We start from the raw sequence: 16,910 nt of genomic DNA on the forward strand, positions 1-16,910 counted from the left end.
CTGCTCTGGCTCCACATTACCCGTGGCAGGACAGACCCTTCCCATGTTTTATAATCCTTCATGATCTCCAGGAAGCAGATTTGCTGCCCGTAACCCAGCCCAATGCCCGACTTCTGCTGCTGAAGGAGACCTCCACCCTGCCCTGTCCCACGGGAGGACCCCAAAGCCACCTGCAACCCCCCCAGACACCCTGGGCAGCATGAGGAGCTTGAAACCATCTCGTGGCTCAGCGGAAAGATAAATGGAGAGCAAAGCACCGCGCTGGCAGATTGCTGCTCAGCAATTGCCCCTTGGAGGACACCTTCTCTGCAGCTCTGCCGGCCCGCTGCTCTCCTTCAAGACTTTCCAATCATCATAAGAGAGTGAAACCTTATTTACTGCCCTCATCCCGTTTTTCTAAAGTGGCCACGGGCACACAGCAGACCTCTTTCCTTCTGCGCTAACAAGGTGGCACTTAATGGCTTTTCTGCCACAGCACAAATCAACCCCAAATAAATGTGGGCGCCAGGGGAAGGCTGTAAGTGGTGGCTGGGGCAGAGGCAGGGAAGGGGAGGGCAAGGGTGGCCAGGGGTCTGGCAGGCACCTACGGGCAAAGGTCTGGCCCTGAGCAAGGGCCAGTGGGGTCAGCAGGGTGGCCACAGGCTTCAGCTGCTGCTGGGGAGTGATGGCGTGTTCATCCATGTTTTAGATGGTCCCATGGTTCAGCTAGGACTGGAGAACAACTGCAGACCCCAGAAGGGATGGGGATGCTGCCCCATGCTGAGCACACACAGACTCATCACACATGGGCTCACCACTGGCCGTTGCTTTGGGGAACCTTCAGACACAGCAGCTGGGAAGCCCTGGGATGGGCATCGTGTCCTGGGGACATGTCAGGGCAGAGTGGCTCCCTGGTGCCAGGCACAGCTGACCAGGCAGGACCTCAACCCCAGGCAGATGCCAGGAGGGTGGGAAGCCCAACAGGCAGCGCTGCCTGTACCCAGCCCCCCCCGGGGCTTTCTCCCAAAGTGGGGCTCATCAAAGCCTCCTTTTCCAGGAGGTGGGAATGGATCTGCAGCTTCAGAAAAGGCAAAGGTAAAGCCGGGCAGCCCCACTCTCCCACCCATGCCCTGGTCCCAGGCAGGGCTGTGATGAAGGTGAGAAGAGACACTGAATCACTGTCAGGCACTGCGAGGCAGGCACACGTGTGTCACACCACGGCGTGAGGATGGGAGAGCATCCCGCCGGGGCAGAAACACGGCATTTCACAAGAGCATCCTGAGGCTGCTGATTTCCTCCCAGGAGCTTCTTGTCCCAAACCTCTGCAGCGTTAGAAATGCAAGAGCATTTTCCTAATCAGCCAGCTCCATCAGCGCGGGGGACGCCAGCTCCCCTTCATTTCAGCATGATGCAGTCTCTCAATTACCCTGCACGAACCAAGGCTCCACCGAGAGCCTCATCAGGAGAGAAACTTCCCAACAGAGTCGGGGAAGAAACATAGGCACAGAGAAACACCGGTGCCCTGCTGGGTCTGGGCTGCTGTAGCCACAGAAATAGCACCTCTGGCTCAGGTGTTTGGGTACAGGGCAAAGCTGCTCCCCAGAGGATTAGCAAATTGGTGCTCAGAGGGCAGAGACACCCCCGTCCCCAACCCCGCAGGAGGGGACCCCCAGCTCAACCCTGTCTCTGCCTGTCACCATCCCTGCTGGGGTTATGGATTTGCCAAGGCTCATCCTTGAGATGCAGGATGCCCTCGGTGGAGCGGTCCTTGCGGGTTGCCATGGCGATGTGAAGCACTGCCACCTCCCCATCCCCATCCCTGCCATGGGACAGCCCAGCACCCAGGCAGCAGGTTCCCCTTGGGACAGGCTTGGGGCTTGGCATGCCTCCCCTCACACAGCTCTAGGGCACATCCCATGTCCTCTTCCCCACCAGCGAGGGCTCAGTGCTGGCTGGCCTTGCTCCCGGGTCAGGGAGCTGCTGGAGCAGGAGTGGAGGAAGAAGGTGCTGGTGTGAGCCAAAAGCTTTCTCTCCATTTCTCCTCCAGTGGAGAGCTACAAAGATGATCAGAGGGATGGAGCATCTCCCCTGTGAAGACAGTTCCCCCAAGGAACTCTCCTGTCTGGGGCTTTCTTGCTTTGGTTTTGCCTTTCCCTGTCCTCAGCCTTTTCCCCATCTGGCCTGTGCTCCAGGGCTGGGGAGAACCATAAGCGCAGTGGACACATCCACTCCATGTCTTCTCATCCCTGGACCCTCTCTGCTCTCTTCCCTGCCCCACACGTCCCTTTCCTCGTGGCTGAAGGCTGCAGCAGTCCTGGGAGATGCTCTACCAGGATACACACCAGGATACAGACGTGCTGCATGTGTAATCCTGCTTTTTGGCTGTGTCTTTGCCCTCACGGTGGACACTGATGCTCCTGTGTGCCTTGGACATCACCGCGAGCAGAGGGGGCCACTACCTTGGCTCCTGCACCCCCTGAGCCCCCTCCTTGCACCGGAGCAGCTGCCAAAACCCTGAGTAAACAGCCACAGAGCCATCACCCTGCAGAAGCCATACTGCTGTCTTTAAAAGCAAAATGGGCAAGAAAAAAAGGTTTTGGCTCTGCAGCGTGCTCCCGGGCTGCACGAGAAATGCTTTCATGACAGCTGAAGATTCAATACAAACTGGGCACTGAAGGCAAAAGGCTTTTGTAGCATAAAAAAGACATTTTCCGAAAGCAAGAGCTGATTCATACCGACAGAGATGGCCGTTTATATAGAAAAGCTTAAAACCTCAGAAACCTCTCACTCCTGTTGCATCTAAGGGGGGTTATAAGCTCTGCTGTAAGCTGCCTGTCCAGGGAAAATAACACATTTACAACACCGTCTCCGCGGTGTCGGTGTCTAAACAACCACAAATCCACAGCCAGAGCAAGCGTGGTGGTGAAATCAGACACGATCCAGCCAGACCTGGATTCACAGCTGGCTACAAAGGGCACAGAAACCAGCAGGGTCCAGCTCCCAACGCAGGCAGCGCTGCCAGAGCCCCGGCAACCAAATTCTCCCCCTGCAAAACCAGAGGCTGCCTGTGGCCTTTCTTATTTTAATCTATGTTGCAATGAATTAAACATGTTTTAATATCAAAAACGAAAGATCAAGGACTGGCAGTAATAAATCCTCCACAGTCATTTTCCGTATTAAGCCGGTGTGTACCCAGGGCAAACGCAATAATTAGAGTCATGGGGTGATTTATTTGGAGGAAGGAACTGAAGACATTCAGATACTGGCTCTCTCAGCCTTGGCACACGTTCGTGCCCCAGTTCCCTGCCTATATTATAAATCCCTCCAGGGTGGGGGACCCTGCAGGTGTGGGAGCACTGGTGGCAGCAGGACACATGGGTCTGGTAGGAGCAAAGACCTGTGTGCTCTCTGCCAATGTGACTCAAAGGGCACCTGAAGGACAGAGGGCTGAAAGAAAGGATCTATCTGGGGTGAGAAGTGGCCTTTGTCTGTCCCAGGAGCACTATAGCTGTGTTCCCAGAGGGCTGGTGGGAGTAACACCACCCAACAAGGTCCCTTCACTGAGGATGGGGAAAGGGGGCTGGCTCTGGCAGACCCCAGGAGAAGCTGGATCTCCTGCAACCAACTCTGGGATGAGGTGTCATTAATGTTCCCATGCTTTTGCCTCTCTTCCCCTTGCTCAAACACTCCCCACTTTCAGCACAGGGACTCTCACCCTGGGCTGAAGATGTCCCCATACACAGCATCATCCCCTGCCCCAGAAGCAGAGCTTTTTCCTGAGCCATTTCCCAGTCTCTAGCCCAGCATGGCCAGCAGTAGGCATCTGCATTACAGGCGTGCACTGCAGAGAGGAAGCCATGGTTACACACCTATTTCTATGCTCAGCAGTCATTTTCAGAGTTGTTTATAACTTTTCCCTCTCTTTTCACCTTTTTGGATAGGAGGTGGCATTTTTTTCTCAGCATGGGTGTGAGTTCTTGTGGGTAGTTCGTGCCTTTTTGAAGGCTGGAGAGGACTTCTCTCACTGGGGAAAGGTGACTGCAGGCTTTCCTCCCCAACCACACCAGCCCAGCAGCTGTCAAGTGTGATGGGTGGGCTTTTGGGGGGTTTGCTGAAAACCTACAGACTCCCCAGCAGCTGGATGAGGCTGTGGGCTTGAAAACATATGAAGGGGGAAGGGAACTTCAGCAGGACTTGAAAACATCTGGAAGCTTCAGGCCAATGATTCCATGGCTCTGGGGCTACCCCATCCCTTGGTAGCCAGAAACCACACGCGAGAGGCTACATAGCTATGTTTGAATTTTCCCCAAGAGGAACAATTCCCTCCAGAAATTCACTCCACACATATAGTGACTTCAGACACTATCTTTTTCCTTACCCCAAGCCGTAATCTATGGATGCCCTTCTTCACAAGAAGAAGCACTGTGTCCAGCTCTGGAGTCCTCAACACAGGCAGGACACGGACCTGTTGGACTGGGTCCACCAGAAGGCCATGAAGATGATCAGAGGGATGGAGCATTTCCCCTGGGAAGACAGACAGAGAGCTGGGATTGTTCAGCCTGGAGAAGAGAAGGCTCTGCGGAGACCTCATAGCAGCCTTCCAGTATCCAAAGGGAGCCTACAGGAGAAATGGGGAGGGACTCTTTGTCAGGAAGTGCAGTGACAGGACAAGGGGCAATGGTTTTAAATTGGAAGAGGGAAGATTTAGATTAGGATGCCCCATCCCTGGAGGTGTTCCCCCAGGGGGGGATTGCCAACCCTGCCACCCCAGCCCCTCTCCCACACAGCAGTGACCCTGTGCCCATCCCAACGCTGCGGCCCCAGCTCACCCTGCAGCAAAACTGCTCAGGATCACACTCTCTGAATCAACATTACAAATGCCCTGGGCTGGCACAGGCCATCGCTGCCCCAGGGATCAGCACAGGGCTCCTGATGTCCCAATCCCACCAGCACAAAATGATGCTGGTTCTCACTGTCTCATAATGTTTGTTTTTTCCTTCAGAACTCAGCCTCCAAAAACCACAAGGCCTGCAAGAGGAACTGAGTTTTTCATGTATTCTTTTAGGATTAAATTTCAAGATCTCATAAACACCCAGGGAGGCTTGGGGATGAACACCTAGAAGTAGAGGATAAGAATCCGAGAGCCAGCATTTAAAAAATTAATGAATTGAGGTTTTCAAGTCAATCCTTCTATATTTAAAAGCCTGATTACTGAAGGACCACTGCTCTTCTCAAAAGCACTCTGTGCTTGGTGTCAGCCCTGGCACAGGGTGGGAAACCCCCCCCCAGGGGAGCAACATGGATGCCTCGCTGCCAGCAGCAAGGGCAGGAGCTGCTGAAAGCACTGGGGGGGTCCAAATCTTTCCAGGGGAGGGCTGGGGTGGAGGTTACAGTTTTCCCTGACACAGCACTGAAGGATAATAAATTGGTAAAGGCGAATCACTGTAAAACGTTTATGAAGAAAAGCAAAATTTAGACCAAGTGTTCTCAAGTCTCCTTGAGACCCCACGTGGGAAAGCCAGAGAACCCCATTGGTGGGAGTAACACCACCCAACAAGGTCCCTTCACTGAGGATGGGGAAAGGGGGCTGGCTCTGGCAGACCCCAGGAGAAGCTGGATCTCCTGCAACCAACTCTGGGATGAGGTGTCATTAATGTTCCCATGCTTTTGCCTCTCTTCCCCTTGCTCAAACACTCCCCACTTTCAGCACAGGGACTCTCACCCTGGGCTGAAGATGTCCCCATACACAGCATCATCCCCTGCCCCAGAAGCAGAGCTTTTTCCTGAGCCATTTCCCAGTCTCTAGCCCAGCATGGCCAGCAGTAGGCATCTGCATTACAGGCGTGCACTGCAGAGAGGAAGCCATGGTTACACACCTATTTCTATGCTCAGCAGTCATTTTCAGAGTTGTTTATAACTTTTCCCTCTCTTTTCACCTTTTTGGATAGGAGGTGGCATTTTTTTCTCAGCATGGGTGTGAGTTCTTGTGGGTAGTTCGTGCCTTTTTGAAGGCTGGAGAGGACTTCTCTCACTGGGGAAAGGTGACTGCAGGCTTTCCTCCCCAACCACACCAGCCCAGCAGCTGTCAAGTGTGATGGGTGGGCTTTTGGGGGGTTTGCTGAAAACCTACAGACTCCCCAGCAGCTGGATGAGGCTGTGGGCTTGAAAACATATGAAGGGGGAAGGGAACTTCAGCAGGACTTGAAAACATCTGGAAGCTTCAGGCCAATGATTCCATGGCTCTGGGGCTACCCCATCCCTTGGTAGCCAGAAACCACATGCGAGAGGCTACGTAGCTATGTTTGAATTTTCCCCAAGAGGCACAATTCCCTCCAGAAATTCACTCCACACATATAGTGACTTCAGACACTATCTTTTTCCTTACCCCAAGCCGTAATCTATGGATGCCCTTCTTCACAAGAAGAAGCACTGTGTCCAGCTCTGGAGTCCTCAACACAGGCAGGACACGGACCTGTTGGACTGGGTCCACCAGAAGGCCATGAAGATGATCAGAGGGATGGAGCATTTCCCCTGGGAAGACAGACAGAGAGCTGGGATTGTTCAGCCTGGAGAAGAGAAGGCTCTGCGGAGACCTCATAGCAGCCTTCCAGTATCCAAAGGGAGCCTACAGGAGAAATGGGGAGGGACTCTTTGTCAGGAAGTGCAGTGACAGGACAAGGGGCAATGGTTTTAAATTGGAAGAGGGAAGATTTAGATTAGATATTAGGATGAAATTCTTTCCTGTGAGGTGGGTGAGGCACTGGAACAGGTTGCCCAGGGAAGTTGTGGAGGATGCCCCATCCCTGGAGGTGTTTCCCCAGGGGGGATTGCCAACCCTGCCACCCCAGACCCTCTCCCACACAGCAGCAACCCAGTGCCCATCCCAACGCTGCGGCCCCAGCTCACCCTGCAGCAAAACTGCTCAGGATCACACTCTCTGAATCAACATTACAAATGCCCTGGGCTGGCACAGGCCATCGCTGCCCCAGGGATCAGCACAGGGCTCCTGATGTCCCAATCCCACCAGCACAAAATGATGCTGGTTCTCACTGTCTCATAATGTTTGTTTTTTCCTTCAGAACTCAGCCTCCAAAAACCACAAGGCCTGCAAGAGGAACCGAGTTTTTCATGTATTCTTTTAGAATTAAATTTCAAGATCTCATTAACACCCAGGGAGGCTTGGGGATGAACACCTAGAAGTAGAGGATAAGAATCCGAGAGCCAGCATTTAAAAAATTAATGAATTGAGGTTTTCAAGTCAATCCTTCTATATTTAAAAGCCTGATTACTGAAGGACCACTGCTCTTCTCAAAAGCACTCTGTGCTTGGTGTCAGCCCTGGCACAGGGTGGGAAACCCCCCCCCAGGGGAGCAGCACAGATGTTTCACTGCCAGCAGCGAGGGCAGCAGCACTGGGGGGGTCCAAATCTTTCCAGGGGTTCTCAAAAGCACTCTGTGCTTGGTGTCAGCCCTGGCACAGGGTGGGAAACCCCCCCCCAGGGGAGCAGCACAGATGTTTCACTGCCAGCAGCGAGGGCAGCAGCACTGGGGGGGTCCAAATCTTTCCAGGGGAGGGCTGGGGTGGAGGTTACAGTTTTCCCTGACACAGCACTGAAGGATAATAAATTAACATGGATGCCTCGCTGCCAGCAGCAAGGGCAGGAGCTGCTGAAAGCACTGGGGGGGTCCAAATCTTTCCAGGGGAGGGCTGGGGTGGAGGTTACAGTTTTCCCTGACACAGCACTGAAGGATAATAAATCGGCAAAGGCAAATCACTGTAAAACGTTCGTAAGGAAAAGCAAAATTTAGTCTCCTTGAGACCCCACGTGGGAAAGCCAGAGCAACCCATCCTGTTGGGAAGGGGAAGTCCACTCCTGAAACATGTTGCTGAAGCACCTGGAGCTGGATGGCACCAGGTCCTAAATTAACTCAAAGCAAGGAGGTTGTTTCCTTCCTTAAAGCAGTGACAGCCATAAAGAAGGTCCAGAAGACCTCCCTTTTTGGGCAGCTCCTGCACAGCTCCCTGTGGTGATGTCCTGGCTGCTGCTCAGAGGAGGGAGATGTTTTCCCTGCCCTCAGAGAAGGGAGCAGGGAGAAGCCTCCCATGGCTGCCCAGAGGAAGAGACTGCATTTCTTCCAAGTTTAAGGATTCTCAGTAATTCCCATGACTCCAGAAGCCACTTGATATCACAAGACTGTTGCTTCCAGGGCTGGCACAGGTGTGCCTAGCTCTTGAACGTCCTGCCACTAAATCACAGTCTCCTTCAACTTGTCTTGGTAGATCCAGGGCACTTGGCACCGCTGGGAGCCCAAAGCAGAGAACTGCAGCAGCACAGAGAAAGAAGAGGGATACATTATTTTTAGCTGAAAAGCATTTGGTTTGGGTTTTTCCCCCCCCCCCTCTTTTGCAGAGATGGGCTGAAAACAGCGAGAACAGCTTATTGCATTGAACTGCCCATCTAACAATTCAAATGCTTGCCATCAAAACAGAAACTTCTCTGAGATCATACATGGGGTTGGGACTGTCTTTCTAGCATGGAGGAGGTGAAGCCCTGAGCAGAGAAGACTCAGTGGTGGCGGGGAGGGCACCGGGCTCCTGTGCTGGGAGTAGCCAGCGCGTTTGGCTGGGAGCATCTCTCCGTGCCTGTAACTTGGCACGCTAAAATAGATGGAGGTGCCTTTTGATGTTCCCTTTGAATCGCTCCTCTCTCTTCCCTCTCTTCCCCTGGGTATTTTATTGGACTTCTTAATAAAGCTGGAGGGAGGGGTGGAGGGGGAAAAAAGTTCTTTGAGCTTATTGTAAATGAGCAGAATCTTATCATCTGCCTGCTTCCTTTTTAGATTTACCCTGTAATCTTATTTACAAGCTGAATATCAAGTGCTGGAGTAATCAGGAGGTGATCGATAACCGAGAGAGGCTCCTTCTTGATCTGCAACTATTTGAAGTCAACCTGTTCACATGCAAACAGGTGTGGGAGCTGCTTTTTGGGTGGAAAGGTGCTGTTGCGAGAGCCCAGCATGGTCCCCTCCATGCAGATCAAACCAGGGGTCTGACAAGTCCCAGTTCTCTTTATTTTGCCAAGCCACCAGCCTTGCCATGAACTGAACCCTCATCACGAGCCATGGTTTGGGGGTGGGATGCAGTCAAACCTTCCCCGTTGGACATCCCCTTCCCCTGCCTTGAAGGGGGGCTGGAGGACCACAGCCACCACCTCTCCTCCCACTCAGCCCAGTATAAGTCAGGAGCAATACTCCCAAAACACAGTGATGTGCTTCTGCCTGGGGAGATGGGACCAGTCCCTAGATCCACAAGAAAGTTGGGCTGGCACACTGGGGAACACTGCAGCCCCCGCCTGATGCTAATTAACACAACTGCTCTCTCCTGGGATCACTAATCTTAGAGTTTCTTGCTGCCCCCTCTTTTGCATTCAGCTCTGCCTTTGATTTACCTGAGGATGCTGGCAACTTCAGGGCATTTTTAATTAAAAATAAATAATTACATCTAGTGTTTAAGAAGGGCTGCAAGAAGGATGGAGAGAAGACTTGCCCCCTCTTTGTTAAACCGTAGTCCAGGCCTGGCAAAAATCAGATGGCTAAATTCTGATGTTACCTCTTGTGTGACCACCCTGAGTGGAGACACTTGCCCAATCTACCTGCCCCTCAAGCTCCCGCGCTGGCTTGGGGACAGTTGGGACAGTGCCTGCTGGGTCCCAGCCTGTTGCTGCCTCCCTCTCGCTGCCTTCTCCTTACTCAGCAGGAGCATCATTCCCCCAGCTCATCCATCATCCCGGATTAGCCATTAGTAAAGCCACCCATTTGTGGGGCTGCAGCTCAAATGAATTGTGTTAGTATTCCAGCTACCGCAATGAATGGCCTGACATCCAAACCATTTTGGATCGTAGGGAGAAAGCAATCAATTATTTCATTCCCCTCGCCTGCTGCCAGCACCCAGGCACGCAGGGCTGGAGCACACTCTGATCCCTTAATGGTATTTTGAAACCCCGGTCAAGAGAACAGTGCATTTTGTTTTGCTCCATGTATGGCAAGAGCCAAAAGGGTGGTTGTTATCAAACCCCATGGTGGGACAGGCTGTCCCCGCTGCTGTCTGGCCCTGCCTGACAGTCCTTGCACATCTCCAGCACCATCCTGGGTCCCTCCTGCTCCCCTACAGCCACCTCCTGTCACAGGGAGCACCACAGGTAGTCCTGCCTCCCAGGCAGGCAAGAGAGAGGGATAGTCATTATGTACAAAAGGGAAAAAAAAATAAATCTGAATTGGTGTGCCCTGTCTCTCAACTCAATCACCAAGGCCATCCAGTTCCCAGCACCAGTGTGTGCTTCTTCCTCACGTCCCCTACCTCATGTATAAATATAACAGCAATAATTAGGTGAGGGCTCTTCGCCCTCTCACCGGCATCTCATCCTGCCTGGAGCACTCTCAGGCAGACAGCACGGCATGTGGTCCCCTGTGGACCCAGCTGGCCGTGCATGGCAGTCAGCTGTAGAGCATCTTCTGGACACATGCTCTCCCACTGCAGCCCAAAACGCTCATCCCATGTGGGAAATTGTGCAAGATGGCTTCAATCACCCACCAGCTCCAACACGATGCAGCACAACTGGGCTTGCTGGGGAGGAAACATCCTCCCTGACAGGTGCAGGTCACTCAGGGTCAAAAGAGCAGCTAAGGGTGATGGTGGCATGTCTCATTTTAAGGCACTGTGTCCTCCAAACAACCATCCCAGAGCCATAGGGAGGGGATGAGCAGGAAGGAGAGTTTCCCTGCTCACTGACTCAGAGTTCAAAGGGCTCATCATGGCTCTTGGTGGCAGAGTCAATGTTCAATGAAGGCAACTTGCTGCAGCAGTTTCTGTTCCTGAGGCTGTATGTGAAGAGAAACAACAGACTGGGACACACCAGGGCTGCTCCTAGTTCCCTTCAGCTGGTGTTAAATCCAAAGAATAATGATTTCAGGGCAAACAATTCCCTTTTCTGGCTTACAGCACTTATTTCCAGAAGTCTCCAGCTCTTTGGGATCCTGAGCAGACACTCTCCCCTCGCTGAGCTCTGCCTTTCACCCCCATGGAAGAGAGATGCAGAGGCTCATCTCGCTCTCATATAGCCAGGGAGCAGCCGAGGGGCCCTCTTACTATCTGCACCTTAATAACTTTGTGCCTGGAAGATTTTTTCACTCTACAACGACGCACAAAGTGAAGGAAATGTCATAAAGAAAAAAAAAAAGCTCAACAGCAAGGCAAGTGCTATGGGACATGACATTCTCCTTGACACTCCGTCCTAACTCAGCTGCAGCAGCAGGGCTGGAGAACAGATCTCAAATCCTTCTCTGAAAGGCATGATTGCAGGGCTTTTCTTTAGGCAGGTGTTGGGAAGCAGACTGAATGGAAGGTACCGGCTAAATATAAGCTCTGATTTAAATGATAAGTGATAGTAAGTGGTTTGATTGTTTGGGAGCGAGGACCTCCAAACTGTTCACTGAAAGAGGCACAACCAGCCCCAGCAGAGCCAGTAATTAAAGGTAACTGTAGCCCAAAGCAGTTACAGCACTAATAAAGCAATGAATGGAGATTATGCTTCCCCTGCTGCGACTGTAAAACCGGCTGGGCATCCGAGGGAGCATCGGGCTGCAACTGCACTGAAAGAGCTAATTGGAGAGGAAGATTTCTCTCCATCCTTGCTCACAGGACGGTGAGCCAGCCCGAGGAGCAGCCACGCAGGAGGAAGAGAGAAATGCAGATGCTGCAGCTGGAAGGAGTCCAGAAATCCAGTGCTGGCAGCCTCACCTGCAGGCTTTTTACCCCCACCGAGTGCCACCCAGACAAATCTGGTTTTGCCCAAAAAGGGTGAGAAAGGCTCACATCAGCACCAGCTGAACAACACACTGGGCTCCCGAGGATCTGTGTGCCCAGGGAGGTCATTCACTAGCCACCCCCAAGCAGCCGGACACTCTGTCCAGCTGCCACCCACCTGCCCTTCACCAGTCCCGGCACCCCCACATGGAGAGCAATTCCCAAACAAGAAGAAAAGCATTTCTTGGGGACGTAGTCTTCACCGCGCTCACTCAGCCTTATCGGGTTTTGGAGTGGGCTGCGGTATTTAAATGAGGTGAACTGAAGAGATTTAAGAGGCAGCAGGAAGCCTCTTGAAGGGAATGAAAGGACTCATCTACAGCGATGGAGAGCAGAGACAGCCTGATGGTCTGAGAAGCAGCAGCAGCACTAGTTAGACACTTGCAGCACAGGGGATGCTGTGCACGTGTCTCACGTGCCTGAGCGGCGCCGGCAGCAACGGGAGTCCCACAGCTTGACACCAGCAGAGCACAATGGCAGCCTCCTTCAAAGATGGTCTTCCACCCCATCCGCAGGTCAGGACTCCACACAGGTCCTAAGGTACTTGAGTGAGGAGGATTGTCCCTTCCAACTCCTCTTGAGGACAGCTGGTGCCCCCTACTTGAAAGCCAAGTCAGCTTTGACATAGGGATGGCTTCTTCTCACGGGGTGAGGAAGACCTCATCGGTTGCAGTGGGCACATCTCCAAGCATAACAAGACCTCAGCACTCACAAAAATGTCTCCAGACCTCTGCTAGCCCTCCTCTGCAGAAGGTAGCAGTGCTGCCCCTGCTTCACAGCTGGGGAAACTGAGGCACGGAACACCTCCAAAAAAAAAAAGAAAAAACCCTCAAAAGTGAGATCAGGGGAGTCTAGAGCAGCAAAGGGATGAAACACATAGAAGCAGTTAAAGCAGCAGTGACCAACAGCCTGCAGCTCCAGAGTGGCTGTGGCATGCAAGGGGTCCAAGAACATTGCTGAGGGTCTGTGCTACACATCCAGCAGTGGCTGTGACCTGCTGGCAAGCAGAGCTGGGGGAAAGGAGCCAGTAGGAACACCTCTGGGGCTGCTGCAGCATGCCTAGCTCCAACCCTGCCCTCCATGGGGAAGCAGAAGCCTCCAACCACCAACATTTTCTCAACTCAGACCTGCTCGCCTCCCTGGACTCTCCAGGAGAGGAGGCATTGCTTCCATGCTCTGACCACACAAAGTGTTTGGTTGCCCCTTGGAGAACAGGAACAATGGTTCATTGCTGAAAAAGCCTGTGGAGATTTTCAAACACAAGCACCACCTCAGTACCTCCAGTCCTGGGAAAAGAAAGAAATTGCTAAAGCAATTTGGAAGCCAGGGCAGATACCACAAAGCCTGGATAGCAGATAAATACCTCTGTAGGCATCTAGATCCCCTTGAAAACTTGAAACTGGATTGTGAGTGGGATTGGGGTCTTAGAGCATATAAGTAGCTTGAAGAGAGCAGCCTGCACAGGGGAAGCTTGAAGCCAAGGGAGGAATTCGAGGGAGATACAGCAAGTCCCAGACACATGCACTAACCTCGAGCTTCCATCCCAGCCCTGGGGGGCTTTGTAACCCCCTTCACCCTGTTCCTAGCCACGGCTTGCCTCCTCTCCCCTCCCCGCATGAAAGCTGTACCCTGACATCAGCAAAACTAAGTACCTGTCCAGGAGAAGCAAGTAAGATTGATTTGACTCCAAATGCTGCCACATGCATAAAGCCAACACACTGGGAAAATAAGGCAGGCAATTTTATCCTACCCGCTTTCGGCAACGGTGACATTAGATGTTATTTGATACAAGAGAAGAGCCAATATTTCCAAACTGAAGGGCAATTATTTAAAGAGGTATCTTTAGAGGATCTGGAAGCGGTTCAGGGCAGGAGTGCTGAGGAACAGCTTTTGACTCAAAATTGTGTTTACTGAGGGCCCAACACATTTCCTGATGGCTTCACCCCAGTCTAGACCTCCCATTTAAAGAAAACCTCAGCAAGGTTTCCAAAAACAGCATTGTCCTGACTCCTCTCTGCCATCTGTAACCATCAGCTGGATCAGTGCTAAAAGCAGGTGCTGAAAGCTTTTGCAAACCCCGTATTTCCAGCAAGTAGCAAAGCCCCGTTCACCTCATCGAGCTTGAGCTCTGGAGCCTAAGCCTAATAACATAAATGTCAGTCACTGAACCTCCAGCTGGCCTTTGTGGGTGTCTCTGGCACAGTAACGCATTGCCAAGACTGTGAAATATTAAATGAGGCGTTAGAGTCAAAAGAACAAAATTACGCATCTGAAGGCTGCTTTCCAATACCCTCAGGGTTTGGCTCCGTCTGCCTGTGACGTAAATGGGTATGGATTTATAGCAAACCTGCCCCAGCACGGGCTCCAGCGCTGGCAGGGAATGGGAGGTGGCTCCAGCTTGGTCCCCGAGAGCCCACATCTCACATCCACAAACCCCAGCCCCACGCTAGGTGTGCTGCTGCTCTGCCCCTTGCTATCACCAGGTCCCCCACAATGCTCAGAGCACCCCCAGCTCCCTCCAGGAGGTGAGGTGTTTTGGGGTCCAGATCTCCCCATGGAGCCCAAGGCAGAGGATGATGGATGAAGGCTCCCCAGTGCCAGGCTCTTGCTTTGCCCACAAGTCCATTTTGCCACAGGAATGGCCAGCAAGCCAGGAGGCTGCTGTAGGTGCTTGTGAAGAGCCCCAGTCAGTGCCTTGGTACATCCGCTGGCACCAAAGAGAAGAATGAGCTTTGCAGACCTGATCTGCCAGAAATCAAATAAGGAGGCTCTGTCAGAGTGGCAGAGACATCCTGGAGAACAGGCAGGAAAACAGAGCAGGTACAGAGGGGAGAGATGCTGAGATACTGCAAGCATGGAAATCCAATTCCTTGTTAAATTGGAAAAAGGCAGGGCTTTGGAGATAACGCTGATAGGGTAACATCTCTCAAACAGAGCTGGGGCTGCAGGTTGGAGCTGCAGAGAGGCACTCATGTGTACACATGAGCATGTGGAGGAAAATGATTGAGAGAGCCCATAAATGTGATACTGGAGAAACGGAAATTAACCCAGAAAACAGCCTGGGAGATTGAAATAACCATCGCCATGCAATGGGCTGAATGCATCTTGAGCAGCAACATAAGGGAGATGCGATGCCCAAGACATCAGGAGCAGCCATTAGGATCACTCAGCTTCTGAGGCTTTTTAGGAGCTACTTTTGCAATTCTATGCAGTTATTCTGCAGGATGTTCAGCCCCACCCTCCCCCAGAGAGGCTCATCCTTTTCTCTTAGCATAACCCTTCCATTTGTTTGAGGTGGAGGCCTGGGTCACACAGCCATCAGGCGGACAGGTTTCCTGGCCTCAGCTCTTCAGTCACCTCCTCACAGCAGCACAGCCCAAGCCACATGAAGCTGCCTCCCCAGCACCTCCTGGGCCATTGTGACTGCTCATCCCCAGCTCCATCTGCAGCCTCATGGGGCCAGGGAAGTCCTGTGCCGAGGCACATGAAGGCACATCCATGCCTGCAGCCAAGCACCCCTGACTCCAAGGGCTTGAGCATCACGAGGAGGGTCTGGTGGAGTCAGCGCTCACCAAAGCTGGTTAAGACCTGGTGTGTTGTAAAGGAAACCTCCTCTCCTTCAGAAGGCGAGGGAGGGATGTTTGCAAAGTGAGACTGAGCAGTGACAGCCACAGGAGGTCCTGCCACCTTCAAACTACAATGCTCACAACACACCAGCCAGGATGGAAGTGCCAACATTTTTTCTGTTAATGAGGAACACAGCAGATAAAGACCGTGTTTGCAAACAATATTTAAAGCACAACTATTTAATTACTTAATTCCCCTACATCTGTGTGAAACCAAGATCCCTTGATACTGCTGGTCTTTAGGTCACAGCATTTTACCTGATGCCACCACAAAATTGTCATTTCACACCCAAACCTTGTCCTCTACTTCCTCTCCTACGATGTGGTGGGTCTGTAAACTGTGCAGCACTCGCTCTGTGGCAGAGAGGTGAGTGTGAGAGGGCCTTCCTAATCCTAACTCTCTCCATCCTACTTCTCCTAGGAATGAGCCTGCCCAGGGAGGCGGTGGAGTCCCCATCCCTGGAGTTATTCAAGAAACGTGTAGACATGGCTCTTCAGGGCATGCTCTAGTGCCCGAGATTATTGGTTTGTGGGTAGGTGTAATGTTGTGTTTTTTGTTTTGTTGTTGGCTTTTTTGGTTTTGGTTTTTTTTTTTGAGGTTGGACTCAATCTCAGAGGTGCCTTCCAACTCTGGTGATTCTGTGAATCAGGAACAAAACCTAAACAGATCTTTCTTTTGCCCAGGTGAGTTTGTCACAAAAGCTGATGAGCCCTACGTGGCCTGTAAGAGCCCTTAGCAACTGCCTCACTGACTATATGTAGCCTTAACTACAGGCTCACGTTGTGCAACTGGTCCTTTTGGTTTCTGCCAAGTATCTCTCAGGATGGATTCCTTCACTCACAAAAGTATTGTTGACACTAGCTCTCCCACAAAATTATTTCTGCATAAGTAGTCACCGTTCTCTGCTCGCAAGCACTTTTTTTTGCCTGGAAACTCACGGACTGAAGGAAAGAAGGTCCCTGCAGCCTTGACACCTCTCCCTGAACTTGAGAGCACCATTTCTGAGCGGTGCCAGACTTTCCCCAGCCTAATTAGGGCTGTCTGAGTCTGAGTAAAACCAGTCCTTCCCTGCGTGGCCAGATGCTGCATTGTGCCACTAGCCCAGAGAGGAAGCAAGCGACTTCGGCTGTACTGACAGCATTCCTAATGGAATAATTAAACTCAAATAATTCAATTAACACTGCAATTGAGTAATTGCATTTAGAGCATTGCTGTAATTGAGCAATATTTGTATTGTCCCAGCGACGAGGATGGGCACAGTCGCCTTTCAACAGGCAGAGGGAGACAGATGGTGCTAATGAAGGGCAGAAGATAAATGCGAGGTCACGAGATTAAGTGCTCTTCCTTTTTTGGCTAGAGAAGAAAGTCAAGCCACTGTGATCCTGTTGCCTTTAAAAGCCTAAGTAACAGAAATAGAAGAGGCTCTGCAGGATTGCAGGAGT

This window comes from Calidris pugnax, unplaced genomic scaffold, assembly GCF_001431845.1.
Source record: "Calidris pugnax isolate Ruff unplaced genomic scaffold, ASM143184v1 scaffold38, whole genome shotgun sequence".
Lineage (NCBI taxonomy): Eukaryota > Metazoa > Chordata > Aves > Charadriiformes > Scolopacidae > Calidris > Calidris pugnax.